Source organism: Lutra lutra, chromosome 1 (genome assembly GCF_902655055.1).
Source record: "Lutra lutra chromosome 1, mLutLut1.2, whole genome shotgun sequence".
Lineage (NCBI taxonomy): Eukaryota > Metazoa > Chordata > Mammalia > Carnivora > Mustelidae > Lutra > Lutra lutra.
Window position 1 is genome coordinate 42204695 of NC_062278.1, and position 10421 is coordinate 42215115.

Below are 10421 nucleotides of genomic sequence, written 5' to 3' on the forward strand. Positions count from 1 at the left end.
TGTATGCATTTATAAATGTATAGATTACTTATTAAGGAAAAATTCCATAAGACTTGCTAGTAGCCACAGTCTTGTAAAATATAAGCACTTTATAATAAATTTCTTCTAGACTGCTACTAGATATCTCACATCATTTGCAAGCTGAATGCTTGCATAGATTCTGTCCAGTATATAAGGATATTCCCAGTTGCTGAGCAATTTGCATGTTTCAGTAACACTAGAATAAAGCCTCTGAGAGGCCATGACAGCTAGGATCACAGCTAAGATAAATCAAACATTTTTGTGTGTGTGTGATCCTTAGAGCCAAGGACTAATATGCATTTTGAAAATAAAAATGTGCCTTGGAAAAGTTCACATTTTTAACACAAAATATGAGCCTTTTGATTTTGTATACTCACCAAGTTTTCCCCATTTTTTCAAGAATAAATGTTTCCACCATCTCTCTAATCAAGCATTATAATTTCATTGTTTGCATTGAATAAGAATCTCTGAAGAACAACTAAATCATGTATAGTCAAGGGGGGGTGGAATGAAATTTAGATGTCAAAATCCAGAAGTTCGCTCTTGAAAATTAAGTTTGTAGGTATATAAATTAAAATGTCCAAGGACTGATCAAGTAACTGAAGGTCCATAGACTTGTGAACAGGTCTTGGTAGGACCTAGATGATGATGATGAAGATGACGATGATGATGACGATGATGATGATGAGTGTGTGTGTTTTCTAGTCATAGAGTTTTAAATTTGGGGGCCATATAAAAAATCAGAAACTTTCTTATAACCATCCAGGTATTACTCTAAGAATGGCATGGAGCTGGAGACAGGCTTCTGTTTTGGCACTCATTGACATTTATTTGAGACCTATAGAGATTTGAGTTTGAAGCACAATTTGGGATCAACTCAAAGATTTCTTGTCCTCTTGACTAAGTTATCAGGATTCCAGAAATACAGTGAAGAATTTATGAAATTGTCGAATATACACAGGGCCAAAAGCTAGCACGTTAGACTTCAATTTTAGTGATGATTGTCTAGATTCCAACATTTCTTACTCAGAAATCAGATATTTCTCACTCCTGAAAATCAGACATCCTTCATGAATGCACTAACCTGGAGCCTACTTCATCTCTTAGAAATATGAGAAATTAATTGAGACATCGTGTCTCAATAATTATATGAATCATTATGCAAGGTTCGTGACATATGTTTTCATTGTTTATAAATAAATTTTTGTTTGTTTCAATAACATATTTCTAACAGGTGAGATTGCTTGGTAGTTGAATTCACCAGAGGTGATAGTACTGTAACCCAGAGTAGGTCTTCATTACAACAGACTATGAGGATTGTAAAAGACAAAGAGACAATGAAAGAGAGATTTTGAAGATGCCATATTCAATCATGCCTATAGTTTTTTAAAAAATTATTTATTTATTTATCCCCATAGTTTTATACTGGAACATTCACGGTTATCACAAGAAGCAAAAATCTGAAAATACATATTTTGAGAAAACATTTGGGAAGAAAACACTACAGCGTAGGCAAGTAGAATTTTTGAAATTTTCTTTTGAAAGAAAAACACTTTAAGCTCTTTTGCTGGAAGACTTCTCAATTGTCATATAAGCCTCTTACCAAGTTTGTTTTTGTAAGCCAGGACAAATAGACAACATATTTTTTTAAAGACAGCAAAGAGCAAATACTTTTCTTACCATAGGCAATGAATTAAGACTGTAACTACTCATCTCCACTTTGCAAAAGACAACATTCAAAAGTGTATTAATAAATGTTTTTGACTTTTAACACTAAAAAAATTTTTTCCTTATTTTGATTCTTGTGTTTGTGCTCTTTTTAAAGTCATGCAGTAGTCTAGTAGTCATTACCTAAGAAATGGTGCTGACATCTATTTTATCAACATCATTATTTCAAAAGTTCATAAAGCATAAAAAGTACATAAAAATGTATACATATGTTTTTTAAAAATTAGATATGCCTTGGAAAAGGTTCTTTCCCAAAGTTCTTTGGGAAAATATGTCCTGTGGTTTTGTTTTGTTGAATTATTTCTCAAAAAAGAATAGAAAATACATGCACACTTAAGATAGACAGTTTTTCATTGTCAGTTTTAAGATAATAATAGGAAACATAATTTTATGAGTCATAGCCTGCTTGACTTTAATCCTTTTAGACATTGCAACCATTTGATTAAGTGCTATATGAGCTTTCTCCTCCAACACTCTCAAAGTGTCATCTGTCATAGCCTTGCTGTCACAGCCATAATATATGACTGTCTAATGATATTAGAACCAAGAAATATGATGTTGGGTTTGGCATTTCAGATCAAAATGTTTCTTTACTGTAAACCATGTAGCATGGTCCCTGTGTACATAATGAAAGAGAAAATATCAATTGAGACAAGGGACATGGTAGATTTAGGGAAAAAATAGACTGGAAAAAATGGCAACTTTATATTTTACCATATTTAATGCAGAATACCATGAATAAAGTTCTATTATCTATTAGTTTTGATTTTTTTCTAAGTAAGCAACTTTACATTTATGACTGTGAGCTAGTGGAATATTATGCATTCAGGCTGTCACTTAATCAGATAATAGCATCTTGAGTTGCCTCCCTTAATATCGTATCAGATTTGTTGTTACCTGATCCCTAAAAATAGTCTAATATGCTGTGGACACTCAAAATGTCAACTAAATGTGAAGTATAATCTCATGGCCTTTGAAATAAAATAAATATTTCATAGTTCTTTTTTAGGAATATATAATCTGGCTGTGAGATATTGGGCAAGTTACGTGTCTTCTTTTTCTTATTTGTAAAACTGTGCTTCCAATATCTAAATGGCAGAGATTTTTGTGAATTAGGTGGAAAAATGCATGTGAAAAATTAGCAGAGTGCTTAACACATAGTATGTACTCAATAAAAGATAGCTATATTCATCATTGGAAATATTGTTGGAAACATACTAAAGCCAGGGGGTATAGCTCAGTGGTAAAGCATTTGACTGCATACTAAAGCCATTCCTGTCCTTATACAATGATGTGGTATAGACCTGTAATTTGGAAATTCACATCACCATACATCAATATAATTAAACAACTTGTAGAGAATATAATGTAGTGCAACAGAACTAATTGAAGAGACAGAGTGGTTTAAAGAATTGTTGCTTTGATTCATGGAGCTACATGGATTTTGAAATATGTCAGAAGAGACAAGATATAAATGCACATATATATAGACATAGTTTATAAGGCAGGAAAGATGGCTGTTTGAGAAAAGTACCATATATTGAATAGAAGGAAATCTAGCCAGACTATTGGATATGGAGAGTATGGCATATTTATTTAACAAGCAACCACTAAGAACAGTGTGAAAAATTCTTAAACATAGGCTCTGCCTTCCAAAAACAAATGTGCAAGTGGTGGAACTGGAAAACATATAAATACCTTTAGATAAACTTAGCAGACTGTAAAAGTATACAAAAGGCGAGAAACACTTGTGAAATGGTGCTGTGAGGATCTCTTTGGAACAGCAAAACAACCATAACTCATGAAAGTAATAAAAAAAAAAAAAAAGAAAAAACTCTTTAATCTATGGGAATTATTTTCCAGGAATTTGTAAACATCAGATGAAGAAACATTTACTCTCTGTGTCTTGGGGTGCCTGGGTGACTCAGTTGGTTAAGCTTTTGACTCTTGGTTTTGGCTCTGGTCATGATCTCAGGGTTGGGAAGTCGAGCCCTGTGTTGGGCTCCAGGCTCAGTGTGAAGTCTACTTGAGATTCCCTCATTCCCATTGTTCTCATCTCATACACATGTTCTCTCTCTTTCTCTCTCTGAAATAAAATAAGTAAAAAATAAATCATTTTAAAATATTCTGTGCCATCTTTGTCTGCATCATTGCATCCAAACCCTTCCTGTTCTCCTCCCTTAGCTCAGTGTGGTGAAAGCTATACTCTGGGCTTGTGCAACCAAGAAGATGGAATTCTGTACTCTGCCAGCTCCCTCTCTAAGGTGATGGCTTCTTGAGAAGGGCAGACTATGACCATTACTCATATCCTTCTTCCAGCTTATGTTGCAAAACCTACATTCCAAGCAAACACAGCTAAGAGATCTGGCGTTCTTTTTCTCTATCTAGTCTCTGCTTTTGTGATGGAAACCTTAACTCAGAAGTGTCTTCCCAAGAATATTGGGACCCATTTTCCCCCTACCTCAGCTTGCTCATAGGGTAGAAGTTATATGCCAGTAGAAGCAAACAAGAAGACAAGGCTATCATACACCAGCATCACCTCAGTGCCCAGTCCTAGGGTACAATTTCACTCCCAGAGAAGCAAGCCACTGTCGTTGCCTCCAGCTCTGGAGCAGTGGCACAGAGTTTCTACACAGGGGGAGATTCAGTCTACAGGAACACAAAGGGTTATCACTCTCTATAAAGAGATTGCTTTTATTTGAAATACAAGGGGAACATTCATGCTCATGGACAGGGTTAAAATCAATAAAGATCTTGGAACAGAGCAATTAAGAGGAGATTACCATGATAGTAATGGGCTTTATGATAGCAACCAGTAGACCAGATAGAAGTTTAACAGAATAAACCATGGAAATACTTGAATAAGAAGAGCTATCCTGGGGTTAAAAACAAGTTTCAAAGACTGGCCTGAAAGAAATTTTGAGTGTACCCCTGCAAATGGGGCGACCACACTTTATTTGGATAAGACAATGGGAACATCTATGCCCCAGAAAGTGATTGAATGCAATATATTAATCAGCTAACAATTAGGGGCGCCTGGGTGGCTCAGTGGATTGGGCCGCTGCCTTCGGCTCAGGTCATGATCCCAGGTCCTGGGTTCGAGCCCCACATCGGGCTTTCTGCTCGGCAGGGAGCCTGCTTCCTCCTCTCTCTCTGCCTGCCTCTCTGCTTACTTGTGATTTCTCTCTGTCAAATGAATAAATAAAATCTTAAAAAAAAAATCAGCTAACAATTAGAGGAAGTTAACGGAATATTATACCACTAGAGACACACCATCCAAAGCTTAGTAGAAAGATCAGATAAAGGAGTTAACCCAATTACTTCTGTGTAGGTTAGGGGGACATTTAAGGCTGTACCCTCCAAAAGTAATATCAGAGGCTTCATATTGAGAGAGAAATAGACTTTACTGAACCAGTCCAGCCAAGTCATTAAACAAATAAACAAGCAAACAGTAAGAGTAGGGGACAAAGTGTGTCAGGATCTGGAAGTGCTACAATATATTATCTAAAATATTCAGCAAAGAAATTGAGTCATGCAAAGAAACAGAAAGTGTAAGCTGTAAAAAAAAAATACAATAAAGATTGCTTTTGAGGGAGCAGAAAAGATGCACATAGAAGACAAAGACTTCAAAGCAGCTCCTAGACCTATTTTCAAAGAAATAAAAATAACCATGATTAATGAATTAAAGGAGGCATGATAACAACATCTCATCAAATAGTAAATATCAATAAGCAGATGGAATTTTTTTAAAGAATCAAATAAAAATTCTGGAGTCCAAAAGTATGGTAATCAAGATGAAGAACTTACTCAAGAGAATCAGCAGTAGATTTGAGCTGGTAGAAATATAAATCAGTGAAGTTGAAGATGGATTGAGAAATATTATGTAATGTAAAGAACAGAGAGAAAAGAGAATTAGAAAAAATAAGCATAGCTTCAGAGAAATGTAGGATAACATTAAGTTAAGCACTATATGCATAATGGAGGTACCTGAGAAGAAGGAGTGAAACTGAAAAAGAAAAAATAGTGTAAAAATAATGGCAAAAAATTTCCTAAATTTCACCAAATACATTTTTCTGCACATCCAAGAAGCTCAATGAACTCTAGTAGGGTAAATATGAACAGATCAACACCAGACACATCATAATCAAAATGCTGAAAGTCAAGGACAAGGATAAGAATCCTGAAAGCAGCAAACAGAACTAACTTGTTATAAAGGAAGCTTCAATAAGAATAAATATGACTTCTCATGAGAAACAGTGGATGTCAGGAGATGGTGGTATAACATTTAAAATGCTAAAAGAAAAAAATAAAACTGTCAACCTAGAATCTTATAAATCAGAAAACTTTACCCCCCCCCAATTACTTTAAAATGAAAATGAAAATACATTTCCAAATTTTTTTAAAAAATTATTTATTTATTTATTTGGGAGAGATGGAGAGAGAGCAGGGGTCAGGCAGAGGGAGAGAGAGTCCAAGTAGACTCCACACTGAGTGCTGAGCCCAACACAGGACTCCATCTCACAACCCTGAGATCACAGTGTGAGCAGAAACCAAGAGTCAGATGCTTAACCCACTGCACCACCCAGGTACCTGTCCAGATTTCTTAAAAATAAGAATTTCTTGCTAGTAAACACTCCACATGAGAAATACCACTGAAGTATTTCAGGCTAAAAATGAGTAACACCAGTAGTAATTTGAAACCACATACACTTGAGAGTGTTCGTAAAGATAATTATGTAGGCGATCATAAAATACAATAAAATTGCATATTACTCTTCTCTTTCCCAATTCATGTTCAGTATTACCCTGAGACCAATGCCAAACAAAAACATCATAGAAAAGAAAACAGAAATCTACAGATAAATATCTCTTATGACTATAGATGCAAAACTCCTCAACAAATACCAATAAACTATACTGGTCAACATATAAAAGAGATTATATGTAAATTATAAATCCCATGGCCAAGGGGGATTTATCCTAGGAATGCAAGGTTGGTTTAACCATAAAATAGTCAATGGAATTAACCATCTTAATAGACTAAATGATAAAAAACCACAATCATCTCAATAGACAGAAATTATTTTTAAAATCCAGCACTCTTTCATGATAAAATCACTTGGAAAACTAGAAATAAAAAGGAAATTACTCAACCTGATAAAAAGAATCTATGAAAAACACACAGATAACATCATACTTGGTGTTAACAGACTGAAAGATTTCCCTAAGATGTGGACCAAGACAAATAAGTCCACTCTCAGCATTGCTTTTCAATATTTTACTTGATTTTGGAAAGGACAATATGGCAATAAAAACATAGAAGAAAGAAGAAAGAAATACATAGAAGAAAGAAGGATCTTGGAAAGAAGAAATTTTAAAACATCTTTTTTTTTAATATGATGTAATCTTGTATGTAGAAAATCTGAAGGAATCTACTAAAAATCTATTAAAACAAATAAACTATTTTGGCAAGGTTGCAGTATTCAATATCAATATTTAAAAGTCAATTGGATTTCTATATACTAGAAATGACCAATCATCAAATAAAATACAAAAATTCTACTTAAAATAGTATTTAAAAAGAATAAAATAAAAAGCAATTCATTTAACAAAATAAGTGTAATACTCACACTCTGATAAATACAAACCATTTGAGAGACACTAAAGAAGACCTAATAAATAGAAAAACAATACAAAGGAATATCTTTCTAGGAAATAGAGGTTTCACATTCATAGATTGGAACACTTATTAGAGTTAAAATTTCAATACTCACAAGTTGATCCAGATTCCATGCAAACCTATCAAAATTCCAACTACAATTTTAAAGATTTATTTATTTATTTATTTATTTATTTTAAAGAGGGAAAGAGAACATGAGTGGGAGGGGCAGAGGGAGAGAGAATCTGAAGTGGAACTATGCTGAGCATGCTGCTCAACATGGGGCTTGATTTTATGACCCTGAGATCACAATCTGAGCCCAAACCAAGAGTTGATAGCTTAACTGACTGTGCCATCCAGGCACCCTTCAACTACATTTTTTTAAAAGAAAATTGACAAGTTCATCCTAAATATATATGGAAATCTGAGACCAGAATAGTCAATACAATTTTGAACAAAGTTTGAGGACTTGCATTTTCTGATTTCTGAACTTACTACAAAGATACTATGATCAAAACAGATTGATATTGATGTAAGATAATGGGAAAGATAAATGGAATAGTATTGAGAATTCCAAAATAACCTTTACAGATTTATGGTTAATTGACTTTTGTCAGACTTGTTAAGAAAATTCAAAGGGGAAAGAATAATCTTTTTAAGTAACAGTGCAGTGAAAGCTGGATGTGCATATGCAAAAGAATGAAATTCGGTTCCTTCCTTATACCATAATAAAGAATTAATTCAAGACCAAAATATATGAGCTAGAACTATAAGTCTTAGAACAAAACATAAAGTCATCATTACCTCATGTTAGAGTAAGTTGTCTTAGGTAAACTAACTAAACACAAACAACAAAAGAAAAAAATTAATTTGGACTTGATCAAAATTAAAAACTTTTTTCTGCAAATTCATAGAATGGGAAATATATTTGCAAATCATAGATCTGGTAAGGGCTTTGTGTTCAGAATATATAAAGAACATTTACAACATAGGAAGATAAATTTTAAAATGACCAAAGAATCCCAATAGACATTTCTCCAAAGAAAATATACAAATCACAAGTGCTGGCAAGGAAGTGGAGAAATTAGAACCTTCATACATTGCTGGTGAGAGTGTAAAGTGGTGCAGCTGTGTTGAAAACAATGTGACAGTTTCTGAAAATGCTAAACATGGACTCATCATATGACTCAGCAGTTCTACCCCTAGGTATATATTTAAGAGAAATGGAAAAGTACTTCCACATGAAATGTGTACATAAATGTTTATAACATTATCCATTATACCAAGAACTGAAAACAACTAAAATCTTCATCAGCTGAGGAATGTATAAAAAAATGGGATGTATCCATATAATGGAATATTATTTGGCAATAAAACAGAATGGAATACGGATACATGCTATAACATGAACGAATCTTGAAAATATTTTGCTCAGTGAAAGAAGTCAGTCACTAAGGACCAGATATTGTATGATTCCTTTATAGGAGATGTCAAAAATAGGCAAACCTATAGAGACAGAAGGTAGATTAATGGTTGCGAGGGGATGAGTTGGTAAATGGAAATGAGAATAACAAGTAATAGGTACAAGTTTTCTTTTTAGGGTAAAGAAAATATTCTGAAATTAGATTGTGATTGTTGCACAACTCTGTGGAGTACCGATACAAGATACAATGTACGTGAACTTTCAAAATGTTTTGCTCACTAAAATAAGTCAGTCATAAATAATCCTATATGCTATGAGGCCATTTACATGAAATGTTTAGAATAGGCAAACCTGTGGAGATAGAGTCTGTTAGTGGTTTTAGTGGTGTTTGGGGATGGGGGATGGGTGGTGGGTCAGGGATTGTGAATGACTGCTAATATGGAAATTTCTTTTCAGGATAGTGACAATGTTCTAAAATTAAATTGTGATGATGGTGACACATCTCTGTGAATATACTACAACCCACTAGATTATGTAATTTAAGCTGGTGAATTGAATGATTTATGAATTATAGCTCAATAAAGCTGTTGAGACCTATACATAGGAAATGTAGCTAAATTTAGCAGGAATTTAGGTGGGGAAAATTCAGATAGCATATGGACATCACTGAAATCTAGAAAGAGAAAACATGCTTTGTTACATGTGTAAAGCCATGCCCAAGATCCTAAGAGCAGACAAAATTCAGAGAGGAGACTTCTAAGAATTTTAATATTTGAGAGTAATAAGTAGTAGAAATTTTTACAGAAGTTTTCCTGAGAACTTTTTTACAGGATCCAGAAAAGAATCAACATGATAGTTTTTGTGAAGTGGTGACCACATCTAGAGAGAGAGAGAAGTTTCAGGGACAGACAACTAGTCATAATCAGAGTTGACCAGATAAACTAAATAAGACAAAGAGTCAAGATCTACATTTGAGGATGAATCCTGGAAAACAAACAAACAAAAAAAGACAGAAAAACTTTTTTAAAAATATTTTAATTTAAAATTTAATTTTAGAGGCACTGTTCGTGGCCTGTTAGTCTGGCCGTAGCTTACGGGCTCCATTCCGGTGCCATAGCAGCTCCAGGGACACATGACTGACTGACTCGTGGCTCTCAGTTTCAGGTCCTGGGGACACAGGGAGGAAAAAAAAAAAAATTAATTTTAATTGTGATTATAAACACCTGAAATTAAATTGACCATTTTAAACATTTTTAAGTGTAGAGTTCACTAAGTATATGGACACTGCTTATAAAAGATCTCTAGAATGTTTTTCATCCTGCAGAATTGAAACTCTATACTCATTAAACACAAATTCCCCCTCTCCCACCTAGTCCTTGGCAACCACTTTTCTATGTTCTGTTTTCGTGATTTTGACTATGTTAGATACTTTAAGTGTGTGGACTCATACAGTTTTTGCCCTTGTGTGGCTAGCTTATTTCACTTTGCATAATGTCTTAGAGGTTCATCCACAGTATAGCATTATAGATCTCCTTTACAGTATAGATCTCCCTACATTATAGACCTCCTTTCTTTAAAGGCTGAATAGTA

The 10421-nt window shown here is 34.0% G+C and overlaps 1 non-coding gene across 1 annotated transcript; it reads left to right on the top strand.

Annotated features, from left to right (window-relative positions):
* Window positions 1–9887: 9887 nt before the first annotated feature.
* On the top strand, window positions 9888–10010 carry LOC125090108 (small nucleolar RNA SNORA54). Its single transcript, XR_007124197.1, has one exon. It is a non-coding gene; the product is annotated as a small nucleolar RNA SNORA54 (small nucleolar RNA).
* Window positions 10011–10421: the final 411 nt, after the last annotated feature.